General features: G+C 42.0%; 1 protein-coding gene across 4 annotated transcripts in view; it reads left to right on the top strand.

The window, feature by feature from the left end:
- astn1 (astrotactin 1) overlaps positions 1 to 12,217 on the top strand; it is a 333,499-nt gene that overhangs the window by 255,248 nt on the left and 66,034 nt on the right. The window lies entirely within an intron of this gene.

Genomic DNA, 12,217 nt, shown 5'->3' with positions numbered 1-12,217 from the left:
ATACTGAAACCACATGGGCCCCATATAGTGTTCCCATTTCTGTCCCATGCCCAGTTAGCCCACGTTAATGCTGAATTGGGCCCATACATTTAACCCAATTGAGCCAACAATATGAGTCCCATTTCGGTTAACCTTTTGAGCCTCACGCAGTTGGCCCAGATAAAACCCATGCCCTCTTATCATTACCTATATAGCCCAAAGCTAAACGATTCAATGCAGTTTTATTGAAAAAACGACAATAATAATCTTGCATGGGTCCCAGCCAAACCAGCCTGAATCCATACATGAGACCCACCATGCATGCTGATGTGACTGTGAGAAAGATTATTAAAAGCCCAAGTACATAGAATGAAAGCACAATAGTTACTCTTTTTAAATCATACAAATGGTTTTATTGTGTCCAGACACTTTGTAACAACCTCTGCTAGCAACATAGATTCTTCAGTGAACCGATTTCATTCTGCCTCGTTGGCGCTCAAATGAACCAATGGCAGCTCAACAAATAGAATGGCGGCGGTATTTGAAAATGGTTTGGCCCACAAGGCTGCGTTTGAAATCGGTCTGCACTAAAATCTGCTTATTGTGTGTAGCTGTGTGTGTTAGCAATATCAGAAAAAGTATCACCCTAAAGAAAAGCAAAAATAACAATAACAATTAAGTCTCTTTTGGGATACTGTCGTCCGATTTGTTACGAGCAACAATTTTTTTAACAAGCGATTTAAAATCTCTCCCTAAAATTTGGTACTAGGTAAAACAGAAGAAATGTACTTACAGATTCTTTCGTAGATCAGCCAACAGGCAGACTCCGCGCCAACGGACTGATGAAGAGAACAGGCTTGATTTTGAAACCGCATATCCATCCGCGGGTCATTTTACGTTTTCCAAGAAACACAAGATTAATTTTTGAGAGTGCTACATCGGTTTAACAAATGTAAAACCGATGTAGCAAAAGTTCTCAATGTAAATAAATACATTTCGTTGTCCTCCTTATTCAAATATGTTTTGGAACTATTTTCTTCAGTGGATGTGTAAAGTGCCTACCGGTACTTCAATTCACCAACCTTTATTGGCAACGGTGCCTCAGAGCAAACAATGAACAAAAAGGTAATTGGAACCAAATAAATCATTAACAGAAATGTTACGTTTTTTTATTTTTTATTTTTATTTATACTGATGACTTGGAAAATGTTTGCAAATATATGAAAAAACAGATGCTCAAAATTTTACTCTTGTCTCTCACTTGCTAATGAGTTTTGTTTATTTTCTAAACATTTTGTGATATTTTTCACAATGGTCTGATCTGAACTATTTGTCCAAATAAAAATTTAAATCTTGCTGCGAACAGGCTGCAGTAAACTCTATGGATGTCTAAACATCCAATTGATAAAAAATAATAATAAAAATAAAATAAAAGTTATTATTATTAAAAATAAAACAAGGACTAAGCTCAACCATGACCACTCTGTGCTTAATTTTGAGTAAGCACCAGAATATGAGTTTACGTATATATTTCAAACAGATTATTTCAAAAAATGTTTTAAGACATTCAGACTGCAATAATAAAATGAAAAAAAAGTTAGGGGTTCAAAGTGTAGCAAGAGCAATACTGAACTGGCTTTTGCTTTGACATACAGTGAAAAGTTTGAAAGTGACAGGGTAACCACATTGTCGATTAAAATGTTCTACAATTTTGTCCCATTTAGACCATGAAAAAAGTACTAGGGGCTACATTTTCCTGCCCAGGTCCAACCCATGTATGGTTAGCCCATGCTCATGTCATGTTAGTTTAATGTGGACAGCCCACATTGGGCTTCTCATGTGGGGCCCATGATACTGAAACCACATGGGCCCCAAATAGTGTTGCCCATTTCTGTCCCATTTCCAGTTAGCCCACATTGTTGCTGAATAGGGCCCATACATTTAGCCCAAATGGGCCAGCCCATAGGGTCCCATTTTAGTTAACCATATGTGTCCCATGAGGTTTGCCCAGATAAAACCCATGACCACTCATTACCCATATGGCCTACTACAAACCCAAGGGGGGCCCACTCATGCGTACTGGCTTGGAGACTGGACTGGACTGTTCTAGCATAAAATAATAACATGAAAAAATGTTAAGGGTTCAAAGTGTGGCTAGAGCAATACTGAACTGGTTTAAAAAAATAAAGCATTGTAGAATTATTTTTAATGTTTTAATATCCTGGTCCTCTGGAAGCCTAGTGTTTGTAAATGAGCCAGGCATAGATATCACACAGTGAACATGTTTTAGGTTCAAACATTAGGAAGACATGGATGTTCTGTTCTATCAGCAAAATATATCCTTGGGTGATCTCCAAGACGAGGTCACCTTCGTCCTGGAGACCTCGACAATGGTCAAGGTCACCAACCTTTACTATCGTCGAGGTTTCCTACAAGGAAAAAATTAAATTCTACAATTTACCTTACATCAACTCCATTAGAGGCCAGCTGAGTAACAATTGCCTTGGCAAAGACTATAAAGCTGACATCTCGGGTAATTCTTTCCAAGTTTTGAGAATCTTGCTCTTGCAGCTTTTGCTTTGACATACAGTCAAAATTTTGAAAGTGACAGGTTAACTACAGGGGTTGGACAATGAAACTGAAACACCTGGTTTTAGACCACAATAACTTATTAGCGTGGTGTAGGGCCTCCTTTTGAGGCCAATACAGCATCAATTCGTCTTGGACAAGTATGGGGCCAAGGGAATGCCATGATATGGCAGCCCACACCATCAATGATCCACCCCCATGCTTCACTCTGGCATACAACACTCTGGCTGGAATGCATCTTTGGGGCTTCTCCACACCATAACTCTCCCGGATGTGGGGAAAACAGTAAAAGTAGACTCATCAGAGAACAATACATGTTTCACATTGTCCACAGCACAAGATTTTCGCTCCTTGCACCATTGAAACCGACGTTTGGCATTGATACGAGTGACCAAAAGTTTGGCTATAGCAGCCCGGCTGTGTATATTGACCATGTGGAGCTCCCGACGGACAGTTTTGGTGGAAACAGGAGAGTTGAGGTGCACATTTAATTCTACCGTGATTTGGGCACCGTGGTTTTATGTTTTTGGGATACAATCCGGGTTAGCACCCAAACATCTCTTTAAGACAGCTTCGTCTTGCATCCACAGTTAATCCTGTTAGATGTGGTTCGTCATTCTTGGTGGTATGCTGACATTACCCTGGATACTGTGGCTCTTGATAATCACAAAGACTTGCTGTCTTGGTGAACAATTTGCCCTCTTTTGAACTCCAGTATGTCCCAAATAATGTTATGTGCATTGCAATATTTTGAGCAAAACTGTGCTCTTACCCTGCTAATTGGACCTTCACACTCTGCTCTTACTGTTGCAATGTGCAATTCATGAAGATTGGCCACCAGGCTAGTCCAATTCAGGCATGAAACCTCCCACAGTAAAATGAGAGGTGTTTCAGTTTCATTGTCCAACCCCTGTACAAATTGTTCTACAATTTTGTCTCATTTAGCCCACTTAAAAAAGGACTGGGTCTACATATCCACACCCAGGTCCAACCTGGGCGTGGATATGTACTGACCACACTGAACCCACAGTGGGTTCAGTGTGGTCAGCCCACATGGTCTCCCCATGTTGGGCCCATGACATGAGCCCATGCTCATGTCATGTGGGTTCAGTGTGGTCAGCCCACATGGTCTCCCCATGTTGGGCCCATGATACTGAAACCACATGGGCCCCACATAGTTTTGCCCAGTTCTATCCCATTCCCAGTTAGCCCACTTAAAAAAGGACTGGGCCTACATATCCACACCCAGGTCTAACCCATATATGGTCAGCCCATGCTGATGTCATGTGGGTTCAATGTGGTCTGCCCACATGGGCTTCCCATGTTGGGCCCATGATACTGAAACCACATGGGCCCCATATACTGTTGCCCAGTACTATCCCATTCCCAGATAGCCCACTTAAAAAGGACTGGGGCCTACATATCCACACCCAGGTCTAACCCATATATGGTCAGCCCATGCTGATGTCATGTGGGTTCAATGTGGTCAGCCCACATGGGCTTCCCATGTTGGGCCCATGATACTAGAACCACATGGGCCCCACATACTGTTGCCCAGTACTATCCCATTCCCAGATAGCCCACTTAAAAAAGGACTGGGGCCTACATATCCACACCCAGGTCTAACCCATATATGGTCAGCCCATGCTGATGTCATGTGGGTTCAATGTGGTCAGCCCACATGGGCTTCCCATGTTGGGCCCATGATACTAGAACCACATGGGCCCCACATACTGTTGCCCAGTACTATCCCATTCCCAGATAGCCCACTTAAAAAAGGACTGGGGCCTACATATCCACACCCAGGTCTAACCCATATATGGTCAGCCCATGCTGATGTCATGTGGGTTCAATGTGGTCAGCCCACATGGGCTTCCCATGTTGGGCCCATGATACTAGAACCACATGGGCCCCACATACTGTTGCCCAGTACTATCCCATTCCCAGATAGCCCACTTAAAAAGGACTGGGGCCCACATATCCACACCCAGGTCTAACCCATATATGGTCAGCCCATGCTGATGTCATGTGGGTTCAATGTGGTCAGCCCACATGGGCTTCCCATGTTGGGCCCATGATACTAGAACCACATGGGCCCCACATACTGTTGCCCAGTACTATCCCATTCCCAGATAGCCCACTTAAAAAAGGACTGGGGCCTACATATCCACACCCAGGTCTAACCCATATATGGTCAGCCCATGCTGATGTCATGTGGGTTCAATGTGGTCAGCCCACATGGGCTTCCCATGTTGGGCCCATGATACTAGAACCACATGGGCCCCACATACTGTTGCCCAGTACTATCCCATTCCCAGATAGCCCACTTAAAAAAGGACTGGGGCCTCCATATCCACACCCAGGTCTAACCCATATATGGTCAGCCCATGCTGATGTCATGTGGGTTCAATGTGGTCTGCCCACATGGGCTTCCCATGTTGGGCCCATGATACTGAAACCACATGGGCCCCATATACTGTTGCCCAGTACTATCCCATTCCCAGATAGCCCACTTAAAAAAGGACTGGGGCCTCCATATCCACACCCAGGTCTAACCCATATATGGTCAGCCCATGCTGATGTCATGTGGGTTCAATGTGGTCAGCCCACATGGGCTTCCCATGTTGGCCCATGATACTAGAACCACATGGCCCCACATACTGTTGCCCAGTACTATCCCATTCCCAGATAGCCCACTTAAAAAAGGACTGGGGCCCACATATCCACACCCAGGTCTAACCCATATATGGTCAGCCCATGCTGATGTCATGGGTTCAATGTGGTCAGCCCACATGGGCTTCCCATGTTGGGCCCATGATACTAGAACCACATGGGCCCCATATAGTGTTTGCCCAGTACTATCCCATTCCCAGATAGCCCACTTAAAAAAGGACTGGGGCCACATATCCACACCCAGGTCTAACCCATATATGGTCAGCCCATGCTGATGTCATGTGGGTTTCAATGTGGTCAGCCCACATGGCTTCCCATGTTGGGCCCATGATACTAGAACCACATGGGCCCACATACTGTTGCCCAGTACTATCCATTCCCAGATAGCCCACTTAAAAAAGGACTGGGCCCACATATCCACACCCAGGTCTAACCCATATATGGTCAGCCCATGCTGATTCATGTGGGTTCAATGTGGTCAGCCCACATGGCTTCCCATGTTGGGCCCATGATACTAGAACCACATGGGCCCCACATACTGTTGCCCAGTACTATCCCATTCCCAGATAGCCCACTTAAAAAAGGACTGGGGCCTACATATCCACACCCAGGTCTAACCCATATATGGTCAGCCCATGCTGATGTCATGTGGGTTCAATGTGGTCAGCCCACATGGGCTTCCCATGTTGGGCCCATGATACTAGAACCACATGGGCCCCACATACTGTTGCCCAGTACTATCCATTCCCAGATAGCCCACTTAAAAAAGGACTGGGGCCCACATATCCACACCCAGGTCTAACCCATATATGGTCAGCCCATGCTGATGTCATGTGGTTCAATGTGGTCAGCCCACATGGGCTTCCCATGTTGGGCCCATGATACTAGAACCACATGGGCCCCACATACTGTTGCCCAGTACTATCCCATTCCCAGATAGCCCACTTAAAAAAGGACTGGGGCCTCCATATCCACACCCAGGTCTAACCCATATAAGGTCAGCCCATGCTGATGTCATGTGGGTTCAATGTGGTCTGCCCACATGGCCTTCCCATGTTGGGCCCATATACTGAAACCACATGGGCCCCATATAGTGTTGCCCGTTTCTGTCCCATTCCCAGATAGCCCACTTAAAAAGGACTGGGGCCTACATATCCACACCCAGGTCTAACCCATATATGGTCAGCCCATGCTGATGTCATGTGGGTTCAATGTGGTCAGCCCACATGGGCTTCCCATGTTGGGCCCATGATACTGAAACCACATGGGCCCCATATAGTGTTGCCCAGTACTATCCCATTCCCAGATAGCCCACCTAGTTGCTGAATAGGGCCCATGCATTTAGCCCATATGGGCCAGCCCATATGGGTCTCATTTAAGTTAACCATATGTGTCCCATGCAGTTTGCCCAGATAAAACCCTGCCCACTCATTACCATGTAGCCCACATCAAACACAAGTGGGGCCCACTCATGCGTGCTGGCTGGGAGTTTACTCACCGACACATTTACAAACCCATTATTTGTCAACAGCTAATCTGATTTTGAGGGGCTTAAGAAAATCCAATAATAAACCCTATTTTCCAGCTAAGTTGCAGTGTCACTAGTCCTGAAACATTTCTACCGCAAAACAGGTATTGGATTCAGTTTTCAAGCATGAGCAAGTTTTCTTCATGCACTTACCTTTTGTGTTGTTGACACAGTGTGAAGAGGAAGTAAAAAAAAAAGAGGACACTGTTAAACCACCCAGGAATTATTTGATTGTTCTGAATCCACCCAGCCTGACTGAAAGTAATGATGACATGTCAACACCTTGTCAGCTGCGGTCACTGCAGCATAAGATGTTCGCCTTTTATCTGAAGTCCTTGAAAGACGTGCGCGTTCATGCAAAAACATGTAGTAATTTAAAAAAAAGCTTGACTGTATTCACGCTTACATCACAATTCATTAGATTAGAAGTGCAGTTTTCAAGTACAGGTGTGTCTTCTCTGGGTCTCTCATTCAAATTCATCGACAGGAGATGTTCATTTCTCATCTTCACATACCTCCCCCTGCTCACAGGACTGTAGTGAGTGGATTTTCAGGGAGCGATGATGACAGGATAGATAGATGAAGGAAAGAAGATGAAAACTGAAAAAAAAAACATCTTAAAATTTCAAGCATGTATGCTATCTTCTTTAAGAATTTTAAAAGAGCTGCGAGGATGATGCCACAGCAGCATCCAAGAGCTCAGGTGTGTCTCAATGTTAGTCCTTCATGGAAAAGTACCATAATTTCCGTAATTTAACTTAAAATGCTGTAGTCTTAAAAATACAAATATTGAGGATTCAGATCTATCAATCTGTTTTGACATTTAAGAATACAAATATGGATTCTATGAAAAAAAAGTCTTAAATAATATTCTGTATTTAAGACAGCTTGTGTATCTTCCCCAAATTCTTTGAGACTTTTCTTTGCAAGACTTGTGTTGTCCTGTTTCCTTGTATATGTACAATTTTTCCTTCCACTCATAGTCACAAATTTTCTAGGATACAACACTGTGAAAGGTCCTCTTCTTTACCAATGGCTTTTTGTGGCTGAAGCCTGGTTCACATAGTGACATAATAATATTTTTTTTATCGGATTTTCCCTTTTCAGCAACCTTCAGGACTCTTAGATCACTATGATGGCTCTAAAGATAATATTATGAGATGTTTGTGGTACATGTGGTTTGTTAAGGGCGATTCAGTCTAACTGGAAGCATCTGGGGACACTCTGATCTCAATTTGAGAAAAAGGAGATGGCATTGGCCTGATATCGCACCCTACGAGTTCAAGCGAACACAACTTTTTAAATACGATCTGTAGCCAATCAGAAAGAAAGTTGGAAAAACAACAGAGGAAAAACCAAACCATAGAAGACAGAACAACTGCAATGACACACCAGAAAGTCTGGTTGAGATGTCTTTCTATTTTTGAAAATAGTCCACAAACTGTTGCCATTACTTGGTCCTTTTCGGCCATGTTTGTTTGTTTAACTCATGTTTGATCTCCAGAGGTTTTGCTAGATTACCTGTCTGACATCTGAATGTGTGTCTGTGAAATCTGTTCTTGTGTGGTGTGTTGGAAGTACATTTTTTTCACAGATAAAATGTCATACTGCTTCACAGATAAAACAGATACTCAGATAAAAATACAATGACAGAATAAAATACTAAGTTAATCAGTTAAGCTCTTTTCTAAAGACAAATATCTAGATAAAAGTGCATCTATGTGTGTAAATTACTGATTTCTAAGGTTGACTTTTTCTAATGGAATAACTTTGAAATTATGTTTGTCAGCCCATCTGTACTCATGCTTTCATTGCACATAATGTTGTCATAAAAGACACTGAAATTAAAACAGTTGTTCTTGGCATTCATGAGAAAAAAAATATTTTACAGTTTATGAAACCTTCTTTTCAATAAATACACACACAGGCTGTAGGTGCCAGAGTTCAGTCATTTGCTTAAAAACATGTCTCCAGCAAAGTTTGTTCTCTTCCATATTGAACAGAATGACAGCTGCATCATTACTACTTGGGGATCGGTGCATGTCTCGGCTTAAGATGTTTATTTCCATTCAAGTGTCTGCGTACGTGCAAATGTGACATGTCATTACCATTCCAACGTCCTTCTGTTTCGCTTTGACAAAGTGGAAATTTGTGGACCAACCCCTACAGATGTATTAAATGTATATACCTGACCTCGAGGCTTTCATTGCTGTGTGTGTGTGTGTGTGTGTGTGCCTGAGGATGGCACAGACAAAGAGAGAGAGAGAGAGAGAGAGAGAGAGAGAGATGGACAATTGCTGGTTGATTGTGGAGGAAAAGAGGACAGAGGCCATGAAATGATGGTACAAAAAAAGTAAAGGAATACAAAATGAGTGAAAAAGGTGAGACATGGAACAGGAGTGAAGAGAGACAGAAAGTAGGAATGAAAGCCAAAAACACTATAGATTTACAAAGTGTGGCGGAGGAAGGATGATGACTAGGATTGTAAGTCTGTGAATGGGTACGGACAATTCAGACAAGAACTGCTGCACTAAGAGGGCAGACAGATAGAGCACTTAATAGACTTTTGAAAGGACGGTTGAGCCTCTTGGCTCAGTTGAAAATGGTGAAAATAGACATGGAGTGTTCCATCCATACTAACATGATCACACCACTGTGTTGAGTTACTGAGGTTTATCATGAAGTAAACTTTTTTTAAGTTCAGTTCTTAACATTTAAGGTGCACTGTTAATATTTTCTTTGCATCATTTCTGCATTTTCAGTTATCTGATAACATTGAACATAAAATGGTAAAATGTACCAACCATCAACCATAATATTAAAGATTAACTGACAATAGAAAACAAAATTCTTGAACAAATTGGTGTCATTTTGCAGTATTAGCAGGTTCAAAGCAGTTTTTATGTGGCCGATATGCCTCACTGCCCAGGTGGCCACAAGTTGGAATGACACCAAGAGCATTGGGAGGAAAAGTTATCAGTTGTTTGATCATATTTTTTATTATTAGTGGGGAGGAGGTATCCCCACTAATTCTCCATGATGATAAAATTAATCATGGAGAATTTTATGAGGTGAGGACTAGCCCCTAAATTCACAGGGGCTAGTCACCACTACCTTGCAATATCGCAAATCTACATGTACATGAGAACCCTTCTACAAATGTTTTGATTTCAGTTGTTTAAACACCAAATATATTTTAACATGCAATAATTCGCACATTAGGAAACGTCTCAGCACAGGGCAGAAGCTAGCATCTGCAGTCTTAAGGATAATCTGATACTTTATCCAAACCACGTGTAGCCACATGGTTGCGGGTTGTTAGTATTTCACACACACCACACTTCAGTATACCTCACGCCCTAAACATATAGATAAACCACATTGTCATGGAGATAGCACCACACCTGTCTGCATCCTATTGATTTCTGTCTCCACTGTTGACAACAACTTTGCAATTTCCATCCAGGACATTTGACTATCTTTTCTAGGCATTTTCTGAAGAATCATAAAGATGTACAAAATTTTACACCATGCCTACAAAATGTAGAAACCCACAAACATTAGACCAATTTTACAAAATATTTCTGTGCGAGACAGTTTGACCTGAACCTCATGTCAAGAAGGGGAGGAAGAAGGCTTCTTACAAACGAGATAACACAATTTTTGTCACATGATTACATAAATGAGAACCTATTTTGTTGCTTCAAATGAAATATGGGAGAGCCTCCGCTTATCTACATCAGCACCAAGAAAAAGGAATTGTGGTCCTTTTAGTGCTTTGCAAGCCAATAGTGTGATAAGTTGCACTGTGCCGAGGTATTTCAGCTTCCCACCAAAAATATTCTTTTGAATATTTTTGGATAAAATAAAACATTAATTAGGGTAATTTTTCACAAATAACTTATTGTTTGTGAAAAATCACTTAGACACAGAAAAATCTGTGACCAGGTGATTGTGCAAGTAGGCAGGGTCCACTGTACAGCAACTGACAAATTTTAATGAGATCGGTAATTTGAAACCTTTGCCACCAAAGTAAATGGTTTAAATTAATTAGAACTGCATTTGATCATCTGTTATTCAGAATCTGATATTGAAACGTGTCATTGAAACATCTTGAGTGTGGATAGGTCCAAACAAAATATTCTTAGCCTTCATGTAGCATGAACAATTTCTTCTTGAAGAAATGTTTTTGAAAGCATCCCATAACAGCCTTGTCATGGTAACTGCGTTGCATGTTATGATGAACAATCTCAAGTCGTCTTAGCAACATTGGGTCAGGGCCAATTTCCTGAAGTAGGGCACGTTAACGCTGACATGTCATTATCTGTCTGGCCTTCTTCACTCACTGTGTGTCTGCTCCTCCATCAGCCACATCCGTCTACTTTCATTCGTCCAGCCTCCATTATGGCACATCTAAATGGCTTAAGTCTCCCAGTCTTCCTGTCTTCTCACCCCAATTCTTCACAATTTCTCACCCCACACCTTTGCTCAATCCATCTCTCTTTGGTAATGCATTGCATCTAGCTCTTCCTCTAGCTCTCTTTCTCTCTCTTTTTACCCCTCTCCCCTTTTCCTATCCATCTGTCCAGAGTAGTGTGTCTAAAAGGCTTGTGGTCGGTCGCTGTGCCAAGCAGAGTGCACAGATTTGGATAACCGCTGTCTGGAGATATGTCTGCGATAACAGCTACAGTCGGTCACTCCTGGTTTGGCTACCATCCACGAGTGTGTAAATGTTTGTGTGTGTGCTCAAGATAGCTCTGGAGCATCTTGCTCTGGTCCAAATCAACAGTTTTCAGCTGATGGCGACAATGGGGAATTTTCACACCTCCCAAAATGGACTCCTTGAAAAACTGATATTCCGCAGAGGAAAACTACAAATTTCACTGATGGAGAAGACATGTGATGGAACTTAAAGCACTTTACCAGCAATTTACCAAATCTCTTTATCTAGCAGATCTACCATTTTGATTAAAAAAAAAATGGCAGACCTGCATAATGGCAGACCTTGTGAGCACTAGATCGATTTTACTGTGCTGTATGTAAAACCCAGGAACTCAAAGAACATGTTATCTCTTTTTTTATTATGTTTATGGTTTCTAGTACTTTTTTGAGGATCCTAAAATGTAAACTTTCACATTTTAAGGATCTGCTCAGATAGTTTACATCATCAAAACATGGGAGAGAGTATTAAAAAAAACATGTGGTGACAAAGTGTACCTTGGCAATAATGTTTTTTTCATGCTGACCACAGCCTGTTTTACCCTTATACCTGATGAAATTAGTTATACCTCAACATGTAGGTTAGTTACACTTGAAAAGTTTCCTTCATTGTGTTTTGACAGTTTTTTTGTTGTTTTCTACCTTTTAAAACTTAAACAATTCTCCCAATGGGCAAAGAATTCAAGTTTGCGAAATGTAAACGGTTACAGTAGGCATGATTTCTAAAGA

Source organism: Poeciliopsis prolifica, unplaced genomic scaffold, assembly GCF_027474105.1.
Source record: "Poeciliopsis prolifica strain line A6 unplaced genomic scaffold, Auburn_PproV2 SCAFFOLD008, whole genome shotgun sequence".
NCBI lineage: Eukaryota > Metazoa > Chordata > Actinopteri > Cyprinodontiformes > Poeciliidae > Poeciliopsis > Poeciliopsis prolifica.
Note: the sequence above shows the minus strand (reverse complement) of the source record. Positions and strands in the feature narration are given on the sequence as shown.